Source organism: Myotis daubentonii, chromosome 8 (assembly GCF_963259705.1).
Source record: "Myotis daubentonii chromosome 8, mMyoDau2.1, whole genome shotgun sequence".
In the NCBI taxonomy this organism is placed as follows: domain Eukaryota; kingdom Metazoa; phylum Chordata; class Mammalia; order Chiroptera; family Vespertilionidae; genus Myotis; species Myotis daubentonii.
The window spans coordinates 29,999,546-30,019,727 of record NC_081847.1 but is presented as its reverse complement, the minus strand read 5'-3'; the positions used below and the strand labels follow the sequence as shown (position 1 = coordinate 30,019,727).

Sequence of the window (20,182 nt, the reverse complement as noted above, 5' to 3'; positions counted from 1 at the left end):
CAGGCAAGTAAAATTTTTAAAAAGGCATCTAAATCAGTAAGGAAGAAGCAAAATTGTCTCTGTAGATAATATGATCTTACATTAAAGACTCCACCAAAAAAACTGTTAGAATTAATCAATGAATTCAGGAAAGTTGCAGCACACAAAATCAACATACAAAAATCAGTTGCATATCTATACACTAGCAACAAACTATCTGAAAAGGAATAAAGAAAACAATTCCATTTATAATAGCATCAGAAATAATAAAATACTTAGGAATAAATTTAAGCAAGGAGTTGAAATACCTGCACACTTAAACTTATGGCTTCGATGAAAGAAACTGAATAAGACTAAAATAAAAGATATCACATGCTCATGGATCAGAAGAACAGTGTTAAAATGTCAATATTACAAAAGCTATCTCTAGATCCAATACAATCTCTATCAAAATTCCAATGGCATTTTTCACAGAAATAAAATAAAATATACTAAAATTTGTATGGAACCACAAAAGACTTCAAATAGCCAAAGCAATCCTGCCAAAGACAAACAGTGCTGGAGGCATCAAACTTCCTGATTTCAAACTACACTGCAAAGGTCTTGAGAAGGCTAAGTGGCTAATTCCAATGTAACCCTGATGTTTGGGGAGGGGGGGCTAGTAATCTGAATCTGTGCCAGTAATCTAATGTACATTCTTTTTTTTTTTAATAGCTTCTTTATCTTTATTGTTGAAACTATTACAGATGTCCCCTTCCCCCACCACCGTTGACCCCCTCCACCCCGCTTCCACCCGCTCCCCAGGGTCCCCAAGCCTCCTCCACACTATTGTTTATCCATGGTCTATGCATATATGCATATACATTGCTGGGGTCCAACCCCAGCAGGTCCAGGGTTCCCAAAGGCGTAGATGGAGTCGGCGAAGAAGGAAGGACACGGAGACAGTGTTCAGTTAATCAGCAGCCTAGCCAGGATCTCCAGCCAGGATCTCCAGCCAAGTTCTGGTCTGGATCTCCAGAGAGGTTCTGCTTAGGATCTCCAGCCAGGTTCTGTAGCCATGTTCCCTTGCTAGGTTCTCCAGCCAGGTTCTGTCCAGGTTCTCCAGCCAGGTTCAGTCACCAGGTTCTAGTCAGGTTCTCTTGCCATTTTCTATCCAGGTTCCATAGCCAGGTTCTGTCTCTAGGATCTTCATCTAAGTTCTGTGTTCTAAGTTCTGTCTCTTTCTGTCTTGTTACATCTGTATTTATACCAGTTGATTCAATCCTATCAATCTCTATTACAAAGGTTAGGGCGTTTCTTATCTCCATTCCAGGGAGTAAAGATTATGTAGCTTAAGCATGATTGTTTGTAGTTAAAGTGATTAATTACCCGCCTGGCACTTAGTTGAGGGGTTTTATTCCCTCCCTAACTTCAGGGGAAAATCCCTACCTGGGGAAACAACCTTTCTCAGAGAGGTGACCTTGGTTAAAACACATAGTGCCAAGAAGGTGAGCAAACATATTAAGAACAGTATGCCATATACGCCAGGTCCCTTGAAACAGCAAGGATAGACCAGCTCCCGGCAAATTCCCCCTTTTTTATTTTTTAAAAGCAGGCATTAAAAAGAAAAACCCCAAATGCTCTCTTGTATCCATTTTAAGAGTAGTATTGGCGCTTTCTGCTATTACCTGAGTCCTGATCTATCACCCCAGGGAGAGCTTGCCAATCCTGCACTTTCCCAGGGTGGAAAGGCTGCAGTGGGGTTAAGGATAAGGCTCCTTGAGCCTACCTCCTCCCATGCCTTTACATTTACCTTTCCTTCCTCAGAAAAGCATGGACATACTTCTTGTATAAAACATTCTGTCTGACTGGGAGTAATCTTAATTCCTCTGCTAGCAAGCATATGTGTTAAAAGATCAATACAGAGTCTTATTTCTTTAGACTCAGTATGGCACATCCTCTTAATCTAAAGATCAATACAGAGTCTTCTTTCTTTGGACTCAGTATGGCACATAATCTAATGTACATTCTTGATAACCTATAATTAAATCACTGCCCCTTTCTCCACAATCCGGTCTTGCAAGACCTGTTACCTAAATGCTCACATTTTACAGAGGCCATAAACCATGAACCCCCGGATGGGGTTATCAAGACTGACATCAGGCCAGGCCCTTAGATATGATCTGAAGGCCCCCATCCCAACACACAGGGCTTTTTGCAAAGCCCATGAAAGATCCAGAAGTATGATCCATATTTGGGGGACAAAGAAGCCAAAGGGGTATATAAAAAAGAGCTTCCTCCATATTGGTTTGCTCAGACTTTGGAGGCAACTCCTCTGAGACCGCTGGTGTAATAAAGCTGTGTAACTCCATTTCTCTAAGCGTCACTTGGGTTTCTTTGGTCTTCTACAACAGTCTAGTAACCAAAACAGTATGATACTGGCACGTAGACCAATGAAACAAAATTAAGAGCTCAGAAATAAACCCATGCATATACAGTCAACTAATATTTGACCAGGGAGCCAAGAATACTTAATGAGGAAACAACAGTCTCTTCAATAAATATTGGGAAAGCTCGAAACTCACCTGCAAAAGAATGAAATTGGACCCTTATCTTACACCACTTACAAAAAATAATTTGAAATCGATTAGACTTACATGTAAAACCTGAAATTGTAAAAATTCTAGAAAATAAAAACAGAGAAAAAGCTTCTGGACATTGATCTTGGCAAAAAAATTTTTAGATATGATACTAAAAGCACAAGCAAATAAAAGCAGAAATAATTGAGACTACATCAAACTAAAAAGCAAAGGAAACAATCAGCAAAATGAAAAAGCAACCTACAGAACAGGAGAAAATATTTGCACATCATGTATCTGGTAAATGATTAATATCCAAAATATATAAGGAACTCATATAACTTAATAGCAAAAAAAATATGAATAATCCAATTTAAAAATGGCTAAAGGGCTTGAATAGACATGTCTCCAGAGAGCACATACAGATGGCCAACAGACATATGGAAAGATGCTCAACATCATTCATCATGAGGAAAATGCAAATTAAAACCACTGTGGGATATGACCTCACACCTGTCAAAATGGCCATCATCAAAAAATCAGCAAACAACAAGTGTAGGTGAGGATGTAGAGAAAAGGGAATCTTCATGCACCATTGGTGGGATTATAAATTGGTGCAGCCTCTATGGAAAACACTACAGAAGTTCCTCAAAAAATTAAAAACAGAGCTGCCAGATGACCCAGCAATTCTACTTCTGAGTATTTATCTGAAAAAAATAAAATAAAATAACAACACAAAAACAAACAGATACGGAAAAAAACTAGATGTCCATCAATAGGTGAATGGATTAAAAAAGATATGATATAGCCTGGCTAGTGTGGCTCAGTGGTTGAATGTCAGCCCATGAACCAAGAGGTCACTGGTTCAATTCCCAGTCAGGGCACATGCTCAGGTTGCAGGCTCAGTCCCCAGTAGGGGGTGTGCAGCAAGCAGCTGGTCGATGTTTCTCTCTCACTGATGTTTCTATCTCTCTCTCCCTCTCCCTGCCTCTCTCTCTAAAAATCATAAAAACATACAAAAAAAGATGATACGTACAATGGAAAATTACTCATTAATAAAAAATAATGAAATCTTGCCATTTGCAGCAACATTCATGAACCTACAGGATATTATGCTAAGTGAAATAAATCAGACAAAGACAAATACCATATGATTTCACTTATACATGGAATCTAAAAAATTAAGCAAGTAAATGAAACTAAACAGAAACAGAGCCATAGATATAGAGAACAAGCTGATGGTTGCCAAAGGGGAAGAACGTGTTTGCGTTTGGGGGGAAAAAAACAAAACCCAGAAGGCATAATAAAAACATAATTGATACCAATCTGTAAAAATTTTAAATTTCTGTTTAAAAAAATTTTTTCTCTACCCAAAGTCAAAATGCAAAGGACAAATTGGGAGAAGATATTTTCAAAACATGACAAAAGTCAAATGTCCTTTGTGGAGAGCGGCTACAGTGTTTGGACAGGCTCAAGCCTTGGACTAAGGAGAGGGCATAGTCCTCTCAGTGCCACGTGCACGTCCCAGCTTGGAGGGCAGGGCCCTCCCAGCACAATTATAGCCAACAGCTGTAGTTGTGAGCTTGAACCTATGGTCCGAACACATGGCCCCACGTGTCTGAGTGATGTGGGCTTGATAGAGTTCAGGTGCATGTAATTGAGTAGGATCGAAACCCACGAGAACGTTGTAAACATCTTGGTCACACCCTCACTTTGCCTCGTGGAACCCGGCTACAACATAAAGACATGGCCTGTGGGCGCTGGCGCTGTCTCTCCTTCAGAGAAGCAGCGTCCCACCGAGACCCAGCTTTCTTCTCTTGTCTGTCTTTTCTCCATCTTTCACTGGCCCCACTCGGGCTCACCCTTGGCCGTGCTGGCGCAGCACAGTCCTTACTATGTATAGGGCTTTAATAAATCAGAAAGAAAAAGATTCTACACTCAGTAAAAACTGGTCCAAGGACATGAACAGACAATTTGAAGAGAAATAAACACAAATAGTTAATAAACTATGAAATCTTTCTCATCACTTTACTTTTACCTACCAACTGATAGAAGCAAACAGCAAATCATAACATACTAGACATATTAGAATCTAGCTTTTAGTTAAAATTATTCAATTAGCCCTTCAGAGTCATAGCTGCATTGCAATACAGTCATGTCCTGGGGCCTGCAGTCCCGCCTGCAAAGCAAGTTTCAGAAGGTATGGATACTCCGCTTAAGATAACAGGAGAACATGCACCGTGAAGCATGGAATGAAAAGCTCTGTTCTTTTCCTGCTGTTCTTAGGATAATGTCACTGACTCACAGCCCCAAGACGCGTTCTCTCCCACAGTCAAGTAGACCCAGACAGGATGCCCCAGGGGTTGAAAACAATCAGGTTGCTGAAGCTTGAGTAAGAACTGACCAATCAACACAGCCCAGGACCCTGAGCCCCTCGCTCATGGTTTCTGTTCTGTGAAAGCCCTTGTCTGTAAAGCATCGAGGAGCTCGGGTTTTTCCAGCACAAGCTACCCGGTCTCCCCGGTGCAGGGCGATACAATCACCGCCACTCCCTTTCACTGCACCCGGTGTCAGCGCAACTGGCTATCTGCAGCGCCCGGTGGACAAACTCTTTTCTCGGTTACAGATATAAATCAAGTAGTCGTGAGGCCCAGATGCGGGAATTCTCCAAGACTTTTGGTCACTCTCAATCTGTCGGGTGACCCTACCAAGGCCATCACTATAAATCCGACCTATAGGCTCATGTTGCCCAATCTTTATCTCCAGCCGGACTCCTCCCCACCTTTTTTTGGAACTTTTACATGCCTTGGGTTAAAAGTGTTAGGAAAATACTTACATCGCCTACCACGTTGTCGAACTGAAATTACAGGTAACTGATTATAGGACCCAATCGAGCCCCTCCTTGGTCTGCCTCAGGGACAACATCTGCGTCTCCCCCCACAAACTTTCCAACCTTCACCACAAATCACTGGTTATTCCAGCCAGCTGGGGGGTGGAGGGGACAGAAAAAGTAAAGCCTGCTAAATCTGCATACACTTTAAGGCCAACACAGCAGCAGAGCTGACAAAAGGCCGGAAGCTCAGAGTTCAGTCTGAGACTCCTTAACAGAGCATTGTTTCTCATGTAAGGAAGGGCCAGAGGAAGACCATTGATGAGCTGGAATGTGGAGGACACTTCCTCCGAGGTGCCTGCCAATATCTGCAGCCTTCGAGAGAGGGATTCGCTCAGCTGGCTGTTGCAACTCTGTTATTACTAAGAATTTAAGGCCCGTCCTGGCTGGTGTGGGTCATTGGTTAGAGGGTCAGCCTGCGCATGGAAGGGTCTGGGGTTTGATTCCCAGTCAAGTCTCTCTCACATCAATGTTTCTCTTTCTCTTTCTCTCTCCTTCCCTCCCTCTCCCTCTCCTATTTCCCTTCCTTCCACTCTCTCTAAAAATCAGTGGGAAAATATCCTCAAGGTGAGGATTAACAACAATGACAAGTTTTTAAAAAAGAATTTATGGCCCCTACCTGGACGCCAAAATGCCTTGTAAGAATCATTTATAAGAACCAAGGTGGGCTGGGAGCCTCCCAGGACCTAATCCTGTTGGAGACACATTGGGGCCACTAACCAGTCAGTCTCTGGCATTGATGACATGCCCCTGCAGAATATTCCAGGTTCTCCTCAGCTCCGTTAAAGGCCTGGGCGATGCCATCCAGCCTGTCCGTGGAACCTCATATGTCCCATGTGGAGGCCCATCCATACTTGCTGCCTGCTTCAAAGACAACCCGGAGGTAAGACCCCCCCCTAAGATTCAAGAGAAGGCCTTGACAAAGGGACAATTCCTAAGCCATTGAGTATGATGACATCCCAGCCACAGAGAACTTTCTGGGCCTGCGTTTCACCCGCCGTGAGCGTGCCCACGCTCCTCCTCAGACCCGAGCACCCTCACATGTTTTCTGGACCCTGATCCAAAACCCAGCTCTTCCCATAAACTGTCCCCACTGCCCCTGAGCTGTGATGGGGGGGTGGGAGCAGGAGGGGCGTAGGGATAGGAGCTCACCCCTCAGCCTGTCCTTCCTCCCAGCACTTCCCACACAGAAACCATCCTCTGGTGTTTCTCTTCCCTCCTGGACCTGGAGCCTCCTCTCTCTGGACCCCCAGCAGCCACACTGAGCCTCTCCAGCAAATATTCTCATTATCATTATTTTTTCGAGGGAGGGAGTGGGTTCAGCAGCCAGCCCAAGGAAAACCTAGAAGCACACCCCGAAATGAGGATTCCTAGAAGCACAGCCCGAAATGAGGGTTCCTGTGCACGTGACTACTGAGGAAATGCTTTCAGGAGAACCCATTAAGGGAGCGAGGGAAGCAGGACCGGGAGTGTGTGGGCCCAGCTGGAGTCCAGCCACAGCCTGATCCCATGGGAGCTGCAGGGTGTGAATAACTGCACAGTTGTCCCGCCTTGAGACAAGTAGGCCAGGCCTTTGTATCCAGTGCCAGTCAGTCACCGACTCCAGACCAGCCCTCAGAGGACAGGCTGAGCTCCCAGGCATTTCCCTGCAAGAGCAGTTCTCAGGACTAGGGAGCAGCTAAGGCCCCCCCCACGTCAACACCCACAACATGCGGTAGGTACAGGGGATCCTGGTGGGCACCCGCATCGTCCACTACCTGCCCTATGTCTGGGCTTGAAGCAGCTCCTGGCTTTGTCACCTTCTCCCACACACCCTCAGGCCGGGAGGAAAGAGCTGCCCACACAGGATAGCCAGGTGCAGTGACGGGCTGAGCTGTGGGAACGGGGAATAGACTTGCCCAAGCTCTGGACCAGTCAAAACCCTGAAGTTATTGCAGGAAGGATCCCTTCCTCTTCCTTCTCACAGACCTACCTCCCACTCACAGGTGCTTCCAGCCTCCCACTCCAGGCCTCTCAGATAAATGGAAGTCACCAGCTCAGCTTCCTGTGAAGAGGGCAAACATCAACTCTCAAGAAACGCAAGCAGGTGGGAAAAGCCATCCAAAACTCGCTTCAAAAAAATGATAACAAATATAAAATAAAACAAAACTTGCTCCAAAGAGTAGACTCTCCTCTGTTCCTAGCTCTTGGTTCCTCCAAGCTCCAGTGCCCTCACTCCCACTCTGCCAGGGCGCCCCGAAAACACAAGGCAATTAATCGGGTATTGGAGCATCCCTGGGACTCGGGCTAATCGCTATACAGTTCCAGCCCAGAGACAAAGTGGCTCTCAGCTCACTTATCATCTGTAAAGTCCCCAGGGGAAGAGAACGGGGGGCGGGGACACAAATGCAGAACAGAAAGGTAGGCAAACCCTGGCAGGAAAGTCCAGGGTGAGATGAAGAACCACGCCCCCTTTGGTGGTTTGTGTTTTTTTTCGTCTCCTAAACTGTCTTCCTGGTTGTATAGCAGGAGCCGGGCCCCTCCCCACTCCCACCTGAGCTCCCAGAGTAGGATGGAAGGTGGGGGACAACAGCTAATTTATAGGACACAGGCAGTCTGTGTCTAAGAAAGTGTAGCTAGGAAAAGGGCCAGGCGTGGGGAGGGGCGTGGTTTCCACAGAAAATACCAAGGGCCACCCCACAGGACCACCTGAGCAGCGAGAGGGCTGCACACTTGGCAGGGCCTCCGCTGACACCTAACGGGGACGGAGGAGCAGCTGACCTTGAGGCACCACAGGACATCTCAGAGGTCCTCTTTAGACTCTCCCAGGGTCAGAGGGTGGGGCTGGGGGAGGCAGGATGGTGATTTAAAATACCCACGTCCAGGCTGTAACATCAGACGCTCTGGGTGGGGCCCAGGTCCTGCCAATGTACAACCGGCGCTGAGAACCAGCGTGAAATCTGACAGGAACAGAGACCGAGGACACCGACACCTGCTCTCAAAGCAGCTTTTCGAGAGTGGAGAGGACAGAATTTTCTAAAAGCAATGAGTTTGGCCTTTAGCGCCCCCCCCTTCCCCATAACTAATATTCCGAAGGGGTAAGGGGACAATGCTGAGCCCCCAGAGGGCCAGTGTATGCAGGCGCACAGCCAACCCAAAGGGCCCGTCACGCAAAGCCAGGCACCACACCACAGAGGCCAGGAAGCCAGGAAGCCAGCCCCGGGCCCAGATGCAGAGGAAATGCTCGCTGGAGACTTCCCCTTTTGGGGCCTTCCCCACCGCTCCTCTGAACTCCGCCTTGCCCTCTGGGGACAATCTGTATCTCCTGGGTTGGACAAGCACTTTATCCCACACAGTGCTTCGTGCTACAGAGTTAAAGGCGGCCCTAGCCGGTCTCCTGAGGGCTCTGCTTCGCAGCCCAGCAGCTTTGACGGAGACGGTGCTGGCCCCTCTGCACTTCGGCGCCCTGCTATCGGGGCAGGAAGAAATGTAGATGGCAAGCAGGAAACCCCAGCCCTGTTGCCACACGAGGAATGAGACTTGAGCTGTGGCCTGGGGCCCTGCCAAGATCTAGAGATTACAAGAGATTCCACCTCCCGATTCCCGAACCCGAGCCTGTCCTGGACGTGGGCAAAATTCGGGCTGCCTTGGAAAGAAACAGGATGCAATTTTGCCTCCTGCCTGCCTGAGTTATTCAATAAAAGGCCCATTTATTGGCCAGGCCCGTGTCCTCTCTGGGACCTGCCCACCCCACTGATCCCTGAGCCTCCCTTCCTGAAATGTACCTCCATCCTTTTTCCCCACCCCGGGGGGCCAGGGTGATCCACCCAAGCACTCTGCTCAGGAAAGGGTCTAAGCATCAAACACCACCAGGGGGAAAGTTAAGGTCAAGTGTGCTGGTGCATGAACTGCACTTTCTCAGCTTTACTGTGACTGTGAATAAAAGGCTTGGCCCCTCCCCGCCTCAAAGAATGTCAAGCATCATACAAGAAGGAAGGGAAAGGTATATGGGAGAAGGTGGCTTGCCTTGCCTGACAAGAGAGGCACTTACCTGAAGGCAGGTAGAAAAGAGAACTAGCAGACTAGTTGCAGGAGGCCTGGACACCTGTTCCCCATAAACCCGGAGCAGAACAATCACAGTGTTATTATTGTGCTCATAATAAGACAACACATGTGAATACTAGGTAGCTACCATAAATGCGAGCCTACTGTGGGCTCTTACCTGCTCCGACTCACTTCATCCCCACAACCACCCCAGGAAGAAAGACGGAAATCCCAACATCTGGATAGACGTTTAGAAAGAAGCCCAAAGGCCCATAGCCTCACATCAGAGAATCGGGGTGTTGGAGTGAGACCAAAAAAAGGCATAAAGGAAGTAAAAACTCCAGACAGAAAACGCTGTATGTGTGTGAATGTATAAGTATGGATCTGTGAGAGTGTGTGTATGGAGTGTATATGCATATGTGTGTGTGTGTGTGTGTGTGTGTGTGTGTGTGTGTGTGTGTGTGTGTGTGCGCGCGCGCATGCGACTTAGATTCTGGCTCAGAGAAACCAAAGAAATAGATAGCTAACTCTCTAACGATATCTTCAGATCCCCAGGGAAGAGCATGGTCACATCTGCCTCTCTAAAGCAGCACCTACATCACCTTCCACCAGAGGGGCCCAGCCAGGATGCACCCCTCATGGGCTAAAAGCCAACAGAGTGTGAAATTCCGTGTGACTGAGAGGAAGTCATGGGAAGTTGGTGGAGGTGACACTGGCCCTAATGAGGCAAATAAGATGAAGCATTCCCTGACCTGCATCTCTCAAGACTGAGGGCCCTTTTACAGGGTAGTGTCGTGTCCTAACTCAGGAAGGGCACATTAAGCTCTTCTCCAGTCCAGTAATTACAGGCTTTAAGTGGAGACCCATGTGATCGGGGCCTGTATCACCCCATGTGCTCAGAGCCCCAACTGGCTGGCTGTGGGTTAGCCTCTCAGCTCTGCAGGGACCTGCGACCTATCCGGGCAGGTGAGGAGGGGCACCTCCTGTTCCCCATTTCCGACCAGCACAGGTTTCTCGGGCTACACTTCCTGTTTACTGAGCTCTTTCTCTAAGACTCATCCCTGACCTCACATCCCCTTCCTCAGGGAACCCCAGCACTGCTTCCTTTTTTGGTGCTACAGGCTGACACCGACCTTGAGTGCCGAGACCTTCGGGTTTCCCCTCCCTGCTACCTGGGGCCAGAACTGGACCCCAACAGCCAGGACCACTGGCCTCCTCCAGCCTAGAAGGGAGGTTCCTTGCACTTGGGCAGCAGTCCCGAGGGGAGAGTGGAGGCAGGGTCCCCAGTTCTGAGCCCTCCCCTGGGCAGCCACTGGGGGGCATCTTACATCCGCTCCCCTTTAACCTCGTGTACTCCCTACAACTGCATACAGCAGATCCCTCACACAGCAGACCTCTTGCCCCTCAAATTGCCAGGACAGAGGGCACGTCCTGGGGTTTCCAGAACATTTCCAGGAGACTGAGGGGAAGTTTTTTCACAAAACCACATTCACACTCTCCCCCGCTGCCTTGTCCCCAGCTGACTAACCCTGACAGAAAACCAGCACCACAAAAAAGCAGAACTTCTCCTCAAAATGGCCTTCAGAAGCCTCTCTTTACATCTGTAAACTCTTTGCATTTCCCCAACTTCCTGGGAGTGAAAGAGCAGCCTCCTCCTGGGCAGACAGGAAACAGGCAGAGCCAGGCGCCAGGTAAAGAAAGCCCTGGAGAGCCCGGCGGTACGTGTCCCTCCCAGACCTACATCTCTCCTCAACTCAGTGGAAGCCTCACGGGCCCTCACGGGAGCTCCCGCAATGAAGAAGGTAGAGCAGCCCCCACAGCACTAGTTGTCCCAGAGCAAAGCCATTTGACCCACCCCTGTGACCCCTGAACAGAGTCATGAACTGGTTTCCTGGTTCTGGGTCCAGAAGTTTCCCAACCTCCTCTCACCTCAGGCAGGAATAAAGCGCACACACCTCCTCCCCTGCCTCCCCGCATCCCCCACCCCACTGCACCTTGTGTCTGACTGCCCCGTCACACGCACAACCCAGCACACGCACAAGAGAGCGATCCTTGTCCCAAATGTCCATATGAGTGGCTGTGAGATGGGTATGAGCTCAAGGAAGACAGCACCCATTATCTGAGGCTACCACCCATCTCCCCGGAGTTCTGGGGGCCTCCCGGACTCTAGCAGCGGACAGCGGACCCTGACTGTGCACATATCCCAGCAGCCATATCCACAGTCACCATGTGGGTATTTAGCAGAGTTTGAAACACACAAATAGAAATAGAAAGGTTGACGCTCTCGTTCACAATCTTTAAGGAAGATGGTTTTCACCTTGTTTGGACCTCACTCACTGCAGGAGAGCTGTGAACCCCAAGCACAACTTCTCTATCCCCCCATCCCACCACCACCACCACCCCCCCGACACACACACACACATACAAAAACCCTGGGATGATGAGGCATTCAGCAGCAGTAACATTTTGCCAAACATCATTTCAGAGGTGTGCCGCACCAGCACAGCCAAGGGTGAACCTGAGTGGGGGCGGCTGAAAGGCTTAGAAAAGACAGACAAGAGAATGAAAGCCGGGTCTCAGTGGGACGCTGCTTCTCTGAGAGACAGCGACCACGCCCACAGCCATGCCTTTATTTTATAGCCGGATTCCACGAGGCAAAGTAAGGGTGTGACCAAGATGTTTACAACGTTCTCCTGAGTTTCAATCCTACTCAATTACATGCACCTGAACTCTACCAAGCCCACATCACTCAGGCACGTGGGGCCACGTGTTCGGACCATAGGTTCAAGCTTACAACTACAGCTGTTGGCTGTAATTGTGCTGGGAGGGCCCTGCCCTCCAAGCTGGGACTTGCACGTGGCAATGAGAGGACTGTGCCCTCTCATCTGTCCAAGGCTTGAACCTGTCCAAAACACTGTAGCTGCTCCCCACACAGAGGCAAACATAAATGGATGACATGATATATTTTATAAAAATAGCATACTGTTTAGGAACCAGCTCTTTAGAAATACAATGAGGCCTTGACTTACAAGTGTCCCGACTAACGAGTTTTTTGAGATACCAGCTGTCTCTCGGCTGATTTTTTGCATTGAGTTGATAGAGTAATTTGAGTTAATGAGCTCCTTAACGAGCCCTTAACGAGCTCAGTCTCAGAACGAATTAAACTCATAAGTCAAGGCCCCACTGTATATGTATCATCTTTTTTTGTATGTTTTTATGATTTTTAGAGAGGAAGGGAGAGGGAGAGAGAGAGAGAAACATCAATGAGAGAGAAACATCGACCAGCTGCCTCCTGCACACCCCCTACTGGGGATTGAGCCTGCATATTTTCCCATGTTAATATATATACTTCTTTAGTCCTATACGTTTTGTAGCCACATAGTATTCCAAAGTACATAGATATACCGTAATTAACAAGTTTACTATGATTGGACATCTAGTCTCCATTTTTATTCTGATGGTGATTATTATAAAGAATGCTACAAAGGACATCGCTGTGCACGTATTCTTCTGCACTTGTCCAATTGAATCCTTAGGGTAAGAATTCCTACAGGTGGAATTGTTGAGTCCAAGACTTCCTTGGGAGGACTGTCAACAAAAAACTGAAGCAGGGGTGTTGAATTCTGTCATATAAAAGTCCGTTTCTCCACGTGGGCGTTTCTCGGATTCCGCTTGGGCGTCTATGACATTGCATAGTGGTTCGGGGAAGTAGGGACTGCCTTTTCCATGAGAAATCATCTCTCCGCTCTGTCCCCATTGGGCTTCCTCTGGGGACACACCATGCCTGTGTGATGAAGTGACACTGGTACACAAGGAAGGTGGAATTTTACTGGGTTAATGCCTACCGAATTCCCTGGGCCAGCAGAAAAAGACTATAGCAAAACCTAGGATGGCCCAGTGCTGGGTGCCCCACAGTGGGCAACACACGTGTGGACACGCGAAAGGTTTTCCTTTGTGAAAGGTTTTGTTCTTGTGTGGACAAAGGAAGAATGCAATGGACCCTTCCTAAAGAGACCAAAGGCTAGGAGGGACTTGTGGAATCATCTAACCCCGTGCCCTGGAGATAAGGAAACTGAAAGACTCATAGCATAAACATTCCAGTAATCTTTCAATGAACCCAGAAATTTCACACACAGTGAATCAGCCAGTTCAGGGCAGCGTTGAACATACTCCCAATTTTTTTTAATCCTCACTTGAGGATATGTTTTGGGTTTTAAAAATTGATTTTAGAGAGAGAGGAAAGGGGTGGGGGATGATAAACATCCATCGACTGCCTTCCGCGCACACTCTGACTGGGGATCAAATCCACAACCTAGGTGTGCCCTGCCCGGGGAATGGATCCCAAAACCATTTTGGTGTATGGGACGGTGTTCCAACCAATTGAGCCACCCGGCCAGGGCTGAACATACTCCAAATTTTGACACCTAGTACAATTCTTATCCTCCTCACCCTGTGTACGAAACTGGAAATCAAGATCTAAGATCAGCCCAGCCAGCGTGGCTCAGTGGTTGAGCATCAACCTATGAACCAGAAGGTCACGTTTTGATTCCCAGTCAGGGCACATGCCTGGGTTTCCAGCTCGTGTGGGGGGTGCAGGAGGCAGCCAATCAACGATTCCCTCATCAATGATGTTGCTATCTCTCCCTCTCTCTTCCTCTCTGAAATCAATGAAAATACGTATTTAAAAAAAAAAAAAAAAAGATCTGAGGTCACATCCCAGCTCACACATGACCAGACATGTGCTGAGGTTGACTCCTACCGGCTCTCAAGTGCTGATGAAGCACATCTCATCCCAACTCAGTGTTGAGCGATGCCATGTTAGCAGCTTGAAATCTGCCACGTGGGTAAATTTACATTACAGAAACCAGCAAACGCCACCAAACGGGGCTTATTCACCTTCCTGCAGAGCCAAACAAACCTTCCTCAGCACATCACAGGTCACAATCTAGATGTGAAAACCATGAGCAGTTGACCTGGGTTCCTCACCTAACCTAAGGACAGCATTATAATTCTCCATGGTCCATTATAATTTTCACTCCCTAATCCACCACAGCCCCTTCGGTACTAATCAATGCGCCAGTAAATGTTTGCCTGAATGCTTGCTGTCTGCCAGGGCCCGGGCTGAGCTCACAGCACCACATGCCTGTGAGACAGTTATCAGTTCTGTCTTACAGTTGGGGAAACTGAAACTCAAGAGACTCCCAATGACTTTTTAATTATGGACTAAAGCCCCTCTTAGGGTGGTATTCCCCAGATGCTGACCCCAAGATAAAGGTTCAAGGGCCAGTGGAAGGCAATGAGAAAGTGCACAGGGAAGGGAAGGCAGCCAATGGAGGGAGCCAGTTACCTGTGAGCCAGCAGACAACATGCCCCGAAGTTACCCCAACCAAGAGGCGAGGGACGAAGTTACCCCAACCAAGAGGCGAGGGAGCTGGAGCGTTTCTGCACCTTCCCCCATCAGTCATTGCTCGAGGCCAAAGGAACATGGGAAGAGTGCTGCCGTTGCTCAATGCCACGCAGCTAGGAAATGGTCAAATACAATTCAACTCCAAATTCAACACTGTTTTCATTACTCTTGAAGAAATGAGCCATTAATCAAACAAACACTCAAATGAGTGCCACTTATGGGTAAACTTGCTGGTGAAGTAAACTTACTTTGTCCAAGCACTTTGGGTGGACATGTCCAAGGAAAGCACAGGGTATCTTTTTACCAATTTCTATTAGTAGAATAGAAAAGCCCTTCTAAGTTCCTTTGCTCTTCCCTCGGGAACAGGCCAAATGCCCTTCCCCACCCCCTTCTCCTGTGAGAGGCTGCCCTCTGAAGTTCAGCCACAATTGCCTTAGGCGGGAGTCCTGAGCCCCAAGCTGTCATCATCCCAGCAGCTGCATCAACCTGTGATTACGGGCTTAGTCTGCCATCCAAGGGATGACCAACAATGACCCCTAGTCCCCCAGCCAGTCAAGGCTGAAGACTGTCCCTGTTTTCTGTGCCCTGCTTTCCCTCTGCCTCCTGCCCCATCCCCACCCCTCAACGTCCTTCATGGGAACTCACAAGCAGGCCAGATAAATAAAACCACAAACATGGGTCTGTGGGAGCATAACCCATCCTAAGATTTATTTTAAATTCTTCTGGAGAGGCAGGGAGGTGTTTAAATAGGACAGTGTGTCTTGGGTAAATCACTGCACCATATTGTGACCGGTGGGGGGAGAGGACCGCTGCCCTGGTTTTACAAACCCAGCTGTAACAGTTCTCAGCAGCTACGGATACAGACAGAGACTGGGGGTCTTGTTCCATCCCAACTGCACAGCGGAGACCTGCCCGGGGTTTCACTCAGAGGGAGAGGAGAAGGAAACGTGGGCAAGTCCCGGAGCTGCTCTTAGAACACCCAGTTCGAATCCCCTTCTCTCCATGGGGTTCTCTGGCAATCTGGCCCTGATTCTACACCCCACCTCCCAGTGAGCACACGTCCTGCCAAAGTACCCTAGACAGGACTAAAAGCAATGATCAGGCCGAGGTCCTCTGGTGACAGGACCCCTTTCTGGCAAGGTCCAGGGTCCAGCCCTGGGCACCCCACAGAGATACCAGGATGTGTGCTCCTGGGCATCTCTCTAGCCCACTCTCTCAGCCGTTCCTAAGCCAGTGGTTCTCAACCTTCCTAATGCCGCGACCCATTAATACAGTTCCTCATGTTGTGGTAACCCCGAACCATAAAATTATTTTTTTAAATATATTTTTATTGATTCTTTACAGAGAGGAAGGGAGAGGGATAGAGTTAGAAACATCGATGAGAGAGAAACCTATCAGTTGCCTCCTGCATCCCCTACTGGGGATGTGCCCGCAACCAAGGTACATGCCCTTGACCGGAATCGAACCTGGGACCCTTCAATCCGCAGGCCGACGCTCTAGCCACTGAGCCAAACCGGTTAGGGCCATAAAATTATTTTCGTTGCTAGCAGACACAAATCTTGGCTCCAGGGCACCAGGAAATAGACCAAGAAATCCAAGCAAAACCAGCAGATGACTGAAAAGTCCCAAGTAGGCCAGTGCATCGGAGAGCTGAGGAGGACTGAGGGATCAAAAACAAGATGTAGGGTCATCTACCACTCCCAAGATAACACAAACTGGAGAGAAGGCCTGAACCCCCAAACAGAAGCCAGGCAGAAAAGCAGAGAGGTGAGTTATGGAGACCCAGGGCAGGGGGAGACCACCCTCAGGAAGGTGGGGTGCTGCCAGCTACAGATGCAGCAGGTGCAAGTACTGCATATGCCCTGGCCCACTCAGCCTGGTGGAGAAGGTACACCCCACCCCCCCTAGGAGGAGGGCATGACTGGGGAGGGCCCCAGATCCCCTGACCTCCTCTCAGCCAGGCTCCCCAAAGGTGCCCCTCATCATTCTAACAGATTTCACCAGCAAAAAAACGAAGCCAGAGGAGCATGGGATATGTGTAGGCTGCACCACACAATTATCCGATCTCCCCAATACTCCCCCTCTGCTCTCCCATCTTCTGAAGCAGAGAGCCCCAACCTGTATCAGCCCACACTCCCAGGTGCCCCGCAGGCTGCTTGCTATGCCTCCTTCTCCCAGAGCAAGAACTATTCTCTTTCCAAAATACCCCACCTCTCTGAGCTCAACTATCATTTGAGGCCCTCCCTGTTCAATCTACCCCGCCCTCCCCCCCCCCCCCCCCCCAGGTTCCCTGCCCCAGCTCCTAGGCATCAGCTGGCCTGTCTAGTGGAGAAAGCACAGCTGGTGCGCAGACTCATGGCCCCACTCCAGGGTCTCTGTTCCCAAATGGGCACCTCCCACGCCAACGCCACACTCTGTCCCTAGGACACTGCATTCGGACACAAGCTAAAAAGAAAGAACTCTCCTCAAACAACGCAATAAATATGACTTCGTCATGAGAAGTGTCTTTAATTTTTCAGACCCCCTGCAGAAAAAGTTCCCGGTAAGTAAATGTGGACTGATAAGTACCATCATTCCAACCCCAGATTCCTCATCCAGATAATCTGGAAAGAAGGCTCCTGGCTCTGGCTGAGGCAGCTGCTCAAAACAATCATTGTTTCTAATTCTTTCCTCCCATTGTACCAAGATCAACTGTGGCAGGAACTGAGTCCCGCTCCAGGGCAAATGGTTACTGGTCAGCTCACTGGTTCAGGCGTTCATTCATTACATGTAAGGGACTCACTATAAGCCTGGCCGGCTCTGGACACAGCCTCTGTCCTCTGGGAGAACACGTTCTAGGGCCCAGATTCCGGCCACCTGGGACTGAAGCGCATGGCAGCCGCGAGCAGCCGCCTGCTCAGTTCCTCCTGTCACGGAGGTGCAGAGGTGCTGCGAACCACCCAGGCCCCACAGAGCGCCCTGGGGCAAGAGGGGACCCTGGGCCTCCCAGCCCGGCCACTGCGCCGCTCGGCCGTCCCCGGTTTCTCCCAGTTTAGAAGCTGAATGCAAAGCAGGCGCTCGAAATGCAGAAGTGGCCGCGTCCGCCCAAGGCACCTGCCTCTCTCCGGCGCCGAGGACGAAAAGCTGAGGTCCCCTAGACCTCAAGCACCAGCTCCGGAGGCGGGCGGGAGACCGCAGAGGGGAAGTGTCCCGAGGACCAGGGGCCCCCGAGCACCCTGAGCCCTTGTGGAGGCAGAGGGAGCCTGGGGGGGGGGAGGGGCTGGAACCCGCCTCTGAGGAACGGACTGTCCGTTGGGCCGGGAAGGAGAGGACCGTATTGCAGTCCGGGCACTCACCAGGGTTGTGGGGGCCTCCCCTCCCTGCACCTGCCGCCCTGCCCCACCTCGCCAGGGAGATCCCGGGACCCCGGGGATGGGGCGGAGGAGCCTTCCAGCCGCCGCCCAGGTTGCGGAGAGAAGGAAGGACCCCCGGGCTCGGGGCGGGAGGACGAACTTGGAGCCACAACTTTCTCCGGCCGGAAGGCAGGTCGGCTGGGGTTCCATGCCTACGCAGTCCCTGGGGAGTCCACACCCCCAGAAACCCCACGGGAACCCCCAGCGGTTGGGCAGGAGGGAGGAGACCGGGGGGCAGGCGAGGAGAGAGGGGCTGACCTGGACCCGGCCGTGCGGGGAAACTTTCGGGGAGGCGGAGACTGGCAGGGGAGAGAGGACCGCGGGGACCCCGCACCCGGCGTCCCGCGTGCTGCGCCCGGAGCCTGGCCCCCGCGCCCCGCGCCCCGCGCCCCGCGCCCCGCGCCCAGAGCCTTGCCTGCGTTCCGAGCCCGCAGCATCGCGCGCGCCGCGGAGACCGTGGGTTGGAAGCGGGGTGCCGCGGCAGGGGGGCTGCTCCAGCCTGCGCGGGCCAGCCTTCAGCGGGTTCGGATCAAATCCGGCGGGGCGGGGCAGGGCTGGCGACCGCCCTCCTCGCCCTCTGCCCGCCCCTAAGCCTTTATCTTCCCCTATCCGGTTTGATCATCTTCCCTCCACTTCTTTCCTGAGCTCTCCATCTCTCTCCACACCCCTCTTCCCTCGCCTTTCTTCCTCTCCTGCTCTCCCGCCTTTCCCCCTCCCCCTTCCCCTCCCCCCGGGGGGCGGAGCCTCTCCCCTCCCTCCCAGACAATGGGGTGGCTGAGCGTCCCCTCCTTCCCTGCCTTTGAGTCAGAGCTGGGACTGTCATTGCCTCTTCCGGGCTCTGGGGGGGCGGGGAGTGGGGGGCCAGGGCGGGGGGTGAGTGCGTGGAGGTGGTTAGTGTGCGAGGGCGGGGAGGATGCCCTGGTTTCCCTCCCCCATTCGCTCTGCCCTCTCCAAGAGGGATGGGGTCTTGGCCCCGCGCTGTGACAGCCACTCCCAGGGAACAGTCACGCTGTCCTGGGGAGCCCCGCTCGAGCACCCCGGATTTCCCAGGCGAGGATGTAGGATTTTTTTTTTCTCCTAACACACAGGTTTATTCCAAAAAGGGGTTGAGCCGAGCAGGAGCTAAGCCAGGTCCCTTCGACTTGGCGGGCTGGCAGACGTGACAACAATGTGAAGGAGGCCAAGTGTCTTTGTCCACCTCTCACCTCCCCCTTACCCATCCCTCCAGGGGCTCTCAGTGCATAGGAAGCCCTAGGACATCTCAGCTGCCCCGGAGCAGGGGGCGTGGGGGGAGGATTGGGGACTTATCTGTTTCTTCCCTATTTTCAGAATTCTCCTCCCACATGCATACCCCAATTCTGAAGAGTCAGTCCCCACGCCAAAAGGGAAGGGGACCTAAAAGTGGAGGGTGGCCAGCCCCTAAGATAAAGCAGGATCAGCTCATCCCTCCTGAAAGCCGAACATTCTTCACTAAATTCATTGTTTGGATCTTGGAATGTGTCTCCCTTAGAAACAATGTTATACATGGTGATCTGCTTCCCAGGCCAGCCACAAAAGTCTTTTGAACCTAAAGCAGCTGTAGGGTGGTGCTGAAAACTGTGTCAGCTACCCAGGAACAAGGAGGCCACTGACCAGCTTTTTTTACAGGGGGGGGGGGAAAGAAAAGAAAAAAGAAAAAAAAAAAAAACCTGGTTCTTTCCCCTTGAGCTATGAACACAAGGTTCTCCCATGAAGTCCCACTCCTCTATATTAGTTAAGTTCATTTGCAGGTAGCATGAGCACTCTCAGGGGAATGTGTTCTGAGAACATGAGGGTTTCCCTGTAGCCTCTGGGTCAGGATTGCAGGAAAGCTTAGTAAGAGGCAAATCAAGAGCCTAGAGGGCTTCCAGTAACACAGGAAGTCTTCTGTAGGGGCCAACTCTTCCCTTTCATC

At 50.4% G+C, this 20,182-nt stretch overlaps 1 protein-coding gene across 4 annotated transcripts in view; it reads right to left on the bottom strand.

The window, feature by feature from the left end:
• The window catches only part of RASSF2 (Ras association domain family member 2), a 39,099-nt gene extending 20,191 nt beyond the window's left edge, over positions 1 to 18,908 (bottom strand). Inside the window, exons 1-2 of one of the 4 annotated variants that reach the window (XM_059705618.1) lie at positions 18,665 to 18,908; positions 7,400 to 7,471 (exon numbers count right to left, since the gene is read on the bottom strand). The gene's annotated coding sequence lies outside the window, so the exon portion shown is untranslated. Of the gene's footprint in view, positions 1 to 6,046; positions 6,281 to 7,399; positions 7,472 to 17,425; positions 17,587 to 18,664 lie in introns of those variants that run through there. The other 3 variants (XM_059705617.1, XM_059705620.1, XM_059705619.1) reach the window with 3 other exon arrangements.
• Between the last annotated feature and the right edge of the window lie 1,274 nt (positions 18,909 to 20,182).